At 37.2% G+C, this 11,059-nt stretch overlaps 1 non-coding gene across 1 annotated transcript; it reads right to left on the reverse strand.

The window, feature by feature from the left end:
• Positions 1–1,644: 1,644 nt before the first annotated feature.
• On the reverse strand, positions 1,645–1,717 carry Trnam-cau (transfer RNA methionine (anticodon CAU)). Its single transcript has one exon. It is a non-coding gene; the product is annotated as a tRNA-Met (tRNA).
• Positions 1,718–11,059: the final 9,342 nt, after the last annotated feature.

Here is an 11,059-nt window from a genome sequence, read left to right on the forward strand (position 1 = left end):
TGACCCCGAAGGAACCGTCTATTCAGTAATTTTCTTTGATACGTGTAACAAGACGATTCTACGGCAATAATCCCAAAAATTTAAAACTTTCATGTTCGAGTTTTTCATTGAGTGAGAAATTTATATTTACAGCTTGCGCAGCTCTGAGAAATACTTGACGTCCTAGGACTTATCAAAATGTAATGATTATCCATTGCCTTATGCCATCTATGACTTCTCGAATATTTCAATAGCTGCCTTTTCATTAAGGGGATTGGTACTATTTTAGTTTTTCTGTATTTTTATCTGCAAAAACTACAAAATTTGCATCTTCTGAAACTGCAAGCGAAATATCATTTTTAAGTACCTCAGAAATAGCAGGGGACCCAAAATTAACATTGTGGTACTCCATGTCATTGCTTCAAATTCTGAGCATCACTATTTGACTGCTTTGTGTAATTCAGATAATATAAAAACCACGAACTTGCTATGCCTAACATTCTGTAATATTTTAAATTTTGTGTTAAGGTATATTGTCTATTGTCTATACCTATGCGTTGCTGGAGGAGCTTATTCTTTCTTGAAAGTACATACATTTTGATATGTTGACGATTTTGCTTTAATTTATGGTACTGTACAGTTTGTAATGTGATTTGTGTCATTGTGTATATTGTCTATCAAGGATAACGCAGCCTTTTCACTTGATAGCCCTTTTTGAACCTGATGTTTGTTACCGAGTACGTTTTCTGTACTAAGTGTTTTATCTTCTCGAAAATTTTTCATAATACTGACGTAATGAGATGGATTGCTAATTCGGTACTAATATTGTGTCTGCTAACATTTTGTCTCCTTTTTTGTAAAGTGGCTTGGAAACACCGTATTATATCCCTTTGAGAAAGTTCTGCTGTCAAGATTCGTTACAGAAGTAACTCAATATTTTACTAATTTCAGTTGAACAACATTTCATTATTGAACTACTGTTTTCATCACAGTCTGTGGAACATTTATCTTTAAGAAATTTGAGGTAACTGAAAACTCCTTTTGGAGACGTTGGGTGTAGTTACTTTTTCTCAAGCTTGCTTTGAAAGGAGTTTCTTCAGAACTGTGGAGTATCTTCTAAGGAAGTGCTCAAACCTAAATGATCTCCTCCTGAAAGTTTTGTTTAAGGAAATTTCTTCATTTTCCTGATTAATTTTTCCTAGCTAATTTTTTACTATGCGTTGCTGGAGGAACTTATTCTTTCTTGAAAGTACGTACATTTGGATATGTTGACGATTTTGCTTGAATTTATGGTACTGTACAATTTGTAATGTGATTTAATTGTGTCATCACTTACCCCTTGTTGCCAGTAAGTCTTCTTGTGGTTTTGTATGATATTGTGACCCCATCTGCCATCCAGGGTTTAGTACCATTTAATCCGCATCCATCAGTGAATTACTCGCGAAAAAATTATTTTGAAAATTCATTTCTATATTCAGAGAGCTTTACGGTTGGCTGATGCTGCCAATTGTGTTACTAAATCCAAAAAATATTAAAAATTAAAAGAACAGTTTACAACACATGACACACACGCATTTAATTAAATTTACCTTTCATACCATCATGTTTAAGAAAAAGAATTACGTCGCGGACATCACGAAAATAACCTTCGTTAACAAAAATTTATGCCCCGGGTGAGGATCGAACTCACGACCTTAAGATTATGAGACTTACGCGCTGCCTACTGCGCTACCGAGGCTATGCGTGTTAAAGGCTACCTGAATGCATATTAGGTGACAAGCATTTTTGCTCCTTTATTTCTGTATTTGTTAATAATTGTATTTATGTATCTGGTTTATCTTCGGCTATGGTTACTATTTACACGCGTACAAACATAGTATATAAGGCGATATATACTGAGCAAACATTAATATTTTTTCCCAAGAAGGCAAATCGTTTCTTTTTTATTGTTCCCAAGTTGTCGGTAAGTTTTTTCTTTGGGACAAAAAATATACTTTACAGAGGAGGTATTACGTATAGAACACATTAAACTAATTTTAGCCCCCCCCCCCCCCCCACACACACACACACTCTGCACGGACAGTATGTTCGAATTTCCATATGGAGATGTAAATTTGTTTACTGAAAACCGCGAGTTAATAATAAAAAAAAATCTTGCTGAATAAGTCGAGAATTGCTAAATATGGCGATTTTGAGATAGAAATTACAAACACAGAGGCGCAAGTCACAAGGACATATCTAAATATGCCAGGGTCATTGGACCTTAATACTGTACAATGCCTGTATAGACAATATTGCAGTTTTGTGATGATTTCCGTAGGGAAGACTTAACAGGCATAGTTGCTGGAGAAGGTGTGGCTGGTCATGAGCCTTTACTCCTTCAGTGTAAGGAGTCCTTACACTGTGTAAGAGGCAACCAATTAAAATCGAAGAACCTAAAGTGGTACTGGTGAGAGGGCAAATGGAAGAGTGTTTATTGAGAAATTAGGCATCATAAACTGGGACTTCGTATATAATTGCCAATCGCGGCAAGGGAAGCCAAAATGGCCCTTGATAACGTTTTCTACATCTACATCTATACTCCGCGAGCCACCTTACGGTGTGTGGCGGAGGGTACTTATTGTACCACTATCTGATCCCCCCTTCCCTGTTCCATTCACGAATTGTGCGTGGGAAGAACGACTGCTTGTAAGTCTCCGTATTTGCTCTAATTTCTCGGATCTTTTCGTTGTGATCATTACGCGAGATATATGTGGGCGGTAGTAATATGTTGCCCATCTCTTCCCGGAATGTGCTCTCTCGTAATTTCGATAATAAACCTCTCCGTATTGCGTAACGCCTTTCTTGAAGTGTCCGCCACTGGAGCTTGTTCAGCATCTCCGTAACGCTCTCGCGCTGACTCAATGTCCCCATGACGAATCGCGCTGCTTTTCGCTGGATCATGTCTATCTCTTCTATTAATCCAACCTGGTAAGGGTCCCATACTGATGAGCAATACTCAAGAATCGGACGAACAAGCGTTTTGTAAGCTACTTCTTTCGTCGATGAGTCACATTTTCTTAGAATTCTTCCTATGAATCTCAACCTGGCGCCTGCTTTTCCCACTATTTGTTTTATGTGATCATTCCACTTCAGATCGCTCCGGATAGTAACTCCTAAGTATTTTACGGTCGTTACCGCTTCCAATGATTTACCACCTATGGCATAATCGTACTGGAATGGATTTCTGCCCCTATGTATGCGCATTATATTACATTTATCTACGTTTAGGGAAAGCTGCCAGCTGTCGCACCATTCATTAATCCTCTGCAGGTCTTCCTGGAGTACGTACGAGTCTTCTGATGTTGCTACTTTCTTGTAGACAACCGTGTCATCTGCAAATAGCCTCACGGAGCTACCGATGTTGTCAACTAAGTCATTTATGTATATTGTAAACAATAAAGGTCCTATCACGCTTCCTTGCGGTACTCCCGAAATTACCTCTACATCTGCAGATTTTGAACCGTTAAGGATGACATGTTGTGTTCTTTCTTCTAGGAAATCCTGAATCCAATCACAAACCTGGTCCGATATTCCGTAAGCTCGTATTTTTTTCACTAAACGTAAGTGCGGAACCGTATCAAATGCCTTCCTGAAGTCCAGGAATACGGCATCAATCTGCTCGCCAGTGTCTACGGCACTGTGAATTTCTTGGGCAAATAGGGCGAGCTGAGTTTCACATGATCTCTGTTTGCGGAATCCATGTTGGTTATGATGAAGGAGATTTGTATTATCTAAGAACGTCATAATACGAGAACACAAAGCATGTTCCATTATTCTACAACAGATTGACGTAAGCGAAATAGGCCTATAATTATTCGCATCTGATTTATGATAGAAGGTTGTATACATGGAAGAACCCTGGAGATACTAAAAGGTATCAGATAGATTATATAATGGTAAGACAGAGAGTTAGGAACCAGGTTTTAAATTGTAAGACATTTCCAGGGGCAGATGTGGACTCTGACCACAATATATTGGTTATGACCTGTAGATTAAAACTGAAGAAACTGCAAAAAGGTGGGAATTTAAGGAGATGGGACCTGGATAAACTGAAAGAACCAGAGGTTGTACAGAGTTTCAGGGAGAGCATAAGGGAACAATTGACAGGAATGGGGGAAAGAAATACAGTAGAAGAAGAATGGGTAGCTTTGAGGGATGAAGTAGTGAAGGCAGCAGAGGATAAAGTAGGTAAAAAGACGAGGGCTAGTAGAAATCCTTGGGTAACAGAAGAAATATTGAGTTTAATTGATGAAAGGAGAAAATATAAAAATGCAGTAAATGAAGCAGGCAAAAAGGAATACAAACGTCTCAAAAATGAGATTGACAGGAAGTGCAAAATGGCTAAGCAGGGATGGCTAGAGGACAAATGTAAGGATGTAGAGGCTTATCTCACTAGGGGTAAGATAGATACTGCCTACAGGAAAATTAAAGAGACCTTTGGAGATAAGAGAACCACTTCTATGAACATCAAGAGCTCAGATGGAAACCCAGTTCTAAGCAAAGAAGGGAAAGCAGAAAGGTGGAAGGAGTATATAGAGGGTCTATACAAGGGCGATGTACTTGAGGACAATATTATGGAAATGGAAGAGGATGTAGATGAAGATGAAATGGGAGATACTATACTGCGTGAAGAGTTTGACAGAGCACTGAAAGACCTGAGTCGAAACAAGGCCCCCGGAGTAGACAACATTCCATTGGAACTACTGACGGCCTTGGGAGAGCCAGTCCTGACAAAACTCTACCATCTGGTGAGCACGATGTATGAAACAGGCGAAATACCCTCAGACTTCAAGAAGAATATAATAATTCCAATCCCAAAGAAAGCCGGTGTTGACAGATGTGAGAATTACCGAACAATCAGTTTAATAAGCCACAGCTGCAAAATACTAACACGAATTCTTTACAGACGAATGGAAAAACTGGTAGAAGCCGACCTCGGGGAAGATCAGTTTGGATTCCGTAGAAATATTGGAACACGTGAGGCAATACTGACCTTACGACTTATCTTAGAAGAAAGATTAAGGAAAGGCAAACCTACGTTTCTAGCATTTGTAGACTTAGAGAAAGCTTTTGACAATGTTGACTGGAATACTCTCTTTCAAATTCTAAAGGTGGCAGGGGTAAAATACAGGGAGCGAAAGGCTATTTACAATTTGTACAGAAACCAGATGGCAGTTATAAGAGTCGAGGGACACGAAAGGGAAGCAGTGGTTGGGAAGGGAGTAAGACAGGGTTGTAGCCTCTCCCCGATGTTATTCAATCTGTATATTGAACAAGCAGTGAAAGAAACAAAAGAAAAATTCGGAGTAGGTATTAAAATCCACGTAGAAGAAATAAAAACTTTGAGGTTCGCCGATGACATTGTAATTCTGTCAGAGACAGCAAAGGACTTGGAAGAGCAGTTGAATGGAATGGATGGTGTCTTGAAGGGAGGATATAAGATGAACATCAACAAAAGCAAAACGAGGATAATGGAATGTAGTCGAAGTAAGTCGGGTGATGTTGAGGGTATTAGATTAGGAAATGAGACACTTAAAGTAGTAAAGGAGTTTTGCTATTTGGGGAGCAAAATAACCGATGATGGTCGAAGTAGAGAGGATATAAAATGTAGACTGGCAATGGCAAGGAAAGCGTTTCTGAAGAAGAGAAATTTGTTAACATCGAGTATAGATTTAAGTGTCAGGAAGTCTTTTCTGAAAGTATTTGTATGGAGTGTAGCCATGTATGGAAGTGAAACATGGACGATAAATAGTTTGGACAAGAAGAGAATAGAAGCTTTCGAAATGTGGTGCTACAGAAGAATGCTGAAGATTAGATGGGTAGATCACATAACTAATGAGGAGGTACTGAATCGGATTGGGGAGAAGAGGAGTTTGTGGCACAACTTGACCAGAAGAAGGGATCGGTTGGTAGGACATGTTCTGAGGCATCAAGGGATCACCAATTTAGTATTGGAGGCCAGCGTGGAGGGTAAAAATCGTTGGGGGAGACCAAGAGATGCATACACTAAGCAGATTCAGAAGGATGTAGGTTGCAGTAGGTACTGGGAGATGAAGAAGCTTGCACAGGATAGAGTAGCATGGAGAGCTGCATCAAACCAGTCTCAGGACTGAAGACCACAACAACAACAACAACAACATTTATGACCCTTCTTGAAAATGGGAACGACCTGCGCTTTCTTCCAGTCGCTAGGTACTTTACGTTCTTCCAGAGATCTACGATAAATTGCTGATAGAAAGGGGGCAAGTTCTTTAGCATAATCACTGTAGAATCTTAAGGGTATCTCGTCTGGTCCGGATGCTTTTCCGCTACTTAGTGATAGCAGTTGTTTTTCAATTCCGATATCGTTTATTTCAATATTTTCCATTTTGGCGTCCGTGCGACGGCTGAAGTCAGGGACCGTGTTACGATTTTCCGCAGTGAAACAGTTTCGGAACACTGAATTCAGTATTTCTGCCTTTCTTCGGTCGTCCTCTGTTTCGGTGCCATCGTGGTCAACGAGTGACTGAATAGGGGATTTAGATCCGCTTACCGATTTTACATATGACCAAAACTTTTTAGGGTTCTTGTTTAGATTGTTTGCCAATGTTTTATGTTCGAATTCGTTGAATGCTTCTCTCATTGCTCTCTTTACGCTCTTTTTCGCTTCGTTCAGCTTTTCCTTATCAGCTATGATTCGACTACTCTTAAACCTATGATGAAGCTTTCTTTGTTTCCGTAGTACCTTTCGTACATGATTGTTATACCACGGTGGATCTTTTTAAGAAATATACAGATTTATGGTGTTCGTGTCCACCAGTAACAAAAATTAAATCTCAAAGTGCAACGAAAAATTAATAGCTGAACTGGTTTTCTGATGAACTTACAGGAATCAGAGAAAATATACTCATACTGCACCAAATGCATAAGCATGCCTGTACTCAAAGCACAGGAGAGAGAGAGAACATTTATAGATAGTATCTTAAAGGAAACAAAATCTACAAAGCTAAGCTCCTTTGGGCAAAAAAACTAACAGTGGAAAGCTATATTGAAAGGACTCTCAATAAATGCTAGGCTGCATGGCAAATAATAAAGCAAGGGGACACATCAAAATGCACACAAGCAGCTCCTCCGGGTCCTGAGGAATTAAATTACAACTTTTTAAACTCAGTTAAAGAAATAGGAAATAGTATTAAAGTAACAAGTTCATCACTAATGGACTTGATTAGAGCCCCACTTAGATGTGACCAGGTATTTCAGTGGAGTACTAATGCATCTATCTGCTGATATTATAAGAGCTGTTTCCAAATTTTCAAATTCTTTAAACATGGACTGCTATTGGTTGTCGAATTACATCGTCAAAAAGACAATACACTCTGTCTCCATATCACTAGCTTTTATTTGTAATAAATGTGTAGAATCTGGAGTATTTCCAGAATCACTCAAGGTATCAAGTTATCCCACATTTTAAAAAAGGGAACAAAGCTGTGGAGTGCTCTCAATTGCGCCAATATTTTCAAAGATATTTTAGGCAAAACGCAATCTCCTGTATAACAATCAGTTTATTTTTTGCAAGCGGAGAAAAACAGTAGCCATTTTGGAAATTGTGGATCAAAATTTTACAGCTCTTGAAGACAAAAGCATGGTATCACTGCTGTTATGTCACCCAAGCAAAACATTAGATTGCATTTCTGTTGACATACTAAAAAGGAAGATGGAGTTTCATGGGGTGAATGGAAGCACATTAGCTATGATGCATTCTTATTTAAGTAACTCAATATTTTACTAAGTTCAGTTGAACAACATTTCATTATTGAAATACTGTTTTCACAACAGCCTATTGAACATTTATCTTTAAGAAATTTGAGGTAACAGAAAACAATTTTTCTCTGTCAGAAACGTAAATTCTTCCTTGATGGAAATCAGCACAGGTGTTTAACAGGGATCTATTCTCAGACATTTTCTTCATTGCAGCTATCAATGATTTTCCTAATAACATAGCTCATTCTGCCATGTTATGCAGATGAAACAACGCTACTTACCACAGAGAATCCCTGATCTGAATAGGTAACAAAAGAAACCCTTGATGCCATCTTGGAGTGGTTTGCAGCTAATGAACTCCTGTGTAATCCCGATAAAATCCAGGCACTCCTAATGAGAAATGTCTAGCAAAATAGAAAATATGTCAGTAAAACTTTCAGATATTTACATTGACTCCAAAATCTGCTGGAGGAACATATCAGTCATGTATGTGAAAAAATATCTTGGGTGTCAAACACCATTTTGAAGATAGTGGATTTAGTGAGCTTGGATTACTTTAGAGTGATGTACTTTGGACTATTTTAGTCACATGTCGTATGGTCTGATAGTATGGGCACAATACCCTCATATCAAGAATATTTTTAAAATACGAAAAAAAGTCCTACATGTATTGTGACGTAAACAGCGCACATACAGCACTGTCGTCCTTTTTTTTATTTTTATTTTTTTCCTGTCAAAATACTGACAATTACAAATTTATACTTGTGTGTCCATGATCTACGTTAAAAATAATATTTCAGAATTTGCTGCTCGGGGAGAAACTCACGGATGTAACATCAGTGCTAAAGCTAATTTAGATATACTGAGGTACAGGTTAGCAAGAATTGGAAATTCTCACAACTGAACCCACTCAAAATTTTCAATAAATTACCAATCTATGATCGGTCTATGGATCTAAAATTTTTTTTAAATTAAATGGCACAGCTGGGTACCAGATTACCCATTTAACCACATTAAAGAATTCTTTGCGATGCTTGCGGAGCATATCAGCATTTAACAAATTTTTCTATAGTCGACTGTATCATTATATGGTGCATTTATTTTTGTACAATTATGCTTCTACGTTCTGTATAATTATGTCCTGTACTTTCTATCCCATTATTATTGCACAGTGTTTGTAACATACTTCATCAGAGTATAACTTATGTACACTAGCTGTTCACTTTAGTTTATTATTATTATATACTTGTACGTATTACTACATCCTCTATTATACAACAATGAGGAAGTCTGTTTTACAGTAAAATAATCACTGTCAAATAAAAATTCTTGATTCTTTCCGACATCAGAATCTTTACAACATTAAAAGTTTTTAATTCTCTTCCATCGGATATTAAAGTTCACATTAATGTCCTATCTACAGTTAAATCTGCATTAAGAAAATAATTGTTTTTGTAAATTTGTATTGTCCTTTTTATTTATATTTTACAATTTTGTATTTATAATGTTAGTCATAACATGTCTTCCTTGTTTGTTATATTGTGTAATGATGTGAATGTGATTCATTCCACATCCTTGTCATACATCAGAAAATGGAACAATGGAATTCGCAATTAATAAATAAAGTAAGCAAGGCTAAAAAATAAGTCTTGGCTGGCAACTTAAGCGTGTGTTCACTCATAATGTACACTTTAAAAGATCATTTTGCTATGAAAACTGGGTAATCAGTATGTTACATTTCTCAAGTCAACATATTTACTGCTATGTAATGAATATTTCTCAAATTATATGCCGTGCAACAATGTACTGTATGCTGAAGATATGACACTAATAACAGATGGAGAAAATCTGAAGGATGTTATAGAATACAACAAAGTAGTAACTGAAGTGAGCAGTGACAGGTGCAGAGTCAACCTTTTATCGATAAACAAATTGAAAAATGAAAAAATTTACTTCACCCTGAAACCAATTGAACAGAATACAAAAAATGTCAAGTTACCAAGTTTAAATATAGATCGAAAACTTACATGGGACAGACACACACATTATCTATGTGGCAAACTTGGTCGAACTCTCTTCCTATTACACAAGCTGAGACACGTTATCAGTAAAAATCTGCTAATCTCCACATACTTTGCTTTCTTCCATTCACAACTGCAATATGGGGTACTTCTTTGGGGTAACTCAGTGGGTTCAAGTGGCAGAAGAAAGCAGTGAGGTGCATTTTAGGACTAGCACCAAGACAAAGTTGCAAAAATCAGCCGGCCGCGGTGGTCTCGCGGTTCTAGGTGCGCAGTCCGGAACCGTGCGACTGCTACGGTCGCAGGTTCGAATCCTGCCTCGGGCATGGATGTGTGTGATGTCCTTAGGTTAGTTAGGTTTAAGTAGTTCTAAGTTCTAGGGGACTAATGACCACAGTAGTTGAGTCCCATAGTGCTCAGAGCCATTTTTTTGCAAAAATCATTTCAAAGAACTAAAGATAACGACACTACCTAGTATATACATTTATAATTGTTTAATATATGCTAAAGAGAACGTAAAGGACTTTAATTTAAGATCTGAAGTGCATGTTCGTAATACACGAAATAATGGTAAAATAGACCTACCATACACAAGGCTGACATTAACACAAAAGAGCCATAAACACCTTAGCTTGAAATTTTATAATAAACTCTAAGACTGTGAGCGAACTACCGATGAATAACTTTAAGCAAACAATAGAAGTGTGGCTCACTTGATGAGTTTCTAAACAGTGACACAAAAGAGATATGCTACATGAAACAAAAAACTGCCATATGAAATCAACCTATATGTTTGTGACAGTAATGTACCAACAAAGACTTTTACATGGATATGTAAGATGTACCATAAATATATCTTGATACTATTGCATATGTAACTGTTATGATGTATTATTATTATTATTATTATTACTATTGTGAATGAATAATTGTTGTATTATCAATATTACTTTAGCATGCATATCTGCTTGCCCTGCACAGCACAATTATGTACAATAATAATTATTGTAATTTTAAAAAAATGTATTGAACACACTGACGATCCCAGTTGTATGGAAAACATACTGAAAGGCAAATAAAAATTCTGCTATATTCTATAATCCTTGTTTTTCCAGCTGACTGTAGGATGTCACATTATAAATGCATGAGTTATTACTAAAAATTGATTTACTTAAGTCTTTGCTAAGTAATGTTAGTGAATACAGTATATTGAATAGTTTTAACTCCCAGTTATTTTCTATGTGTAAGAAGAATTAATCGTGCTGAAGAAGGATAAA

This window comes from Schistocerca nitens, chromosome 2, assembly GCF_023898315.1.
Source record: "Schistocerca nitens isolate TAMUIC-IGC-003100 chromosome 2, iqSchNite1.1, whole genome shotgun sequence".
In the NCBI taxonomy this organism is placed as follows: domain Eukaryota; kingdom Metazoa; phylum Arthropoda; class Insecta; order Orthoptera; family Acrididae; genus Schistocerca; species Schistocerca nitens.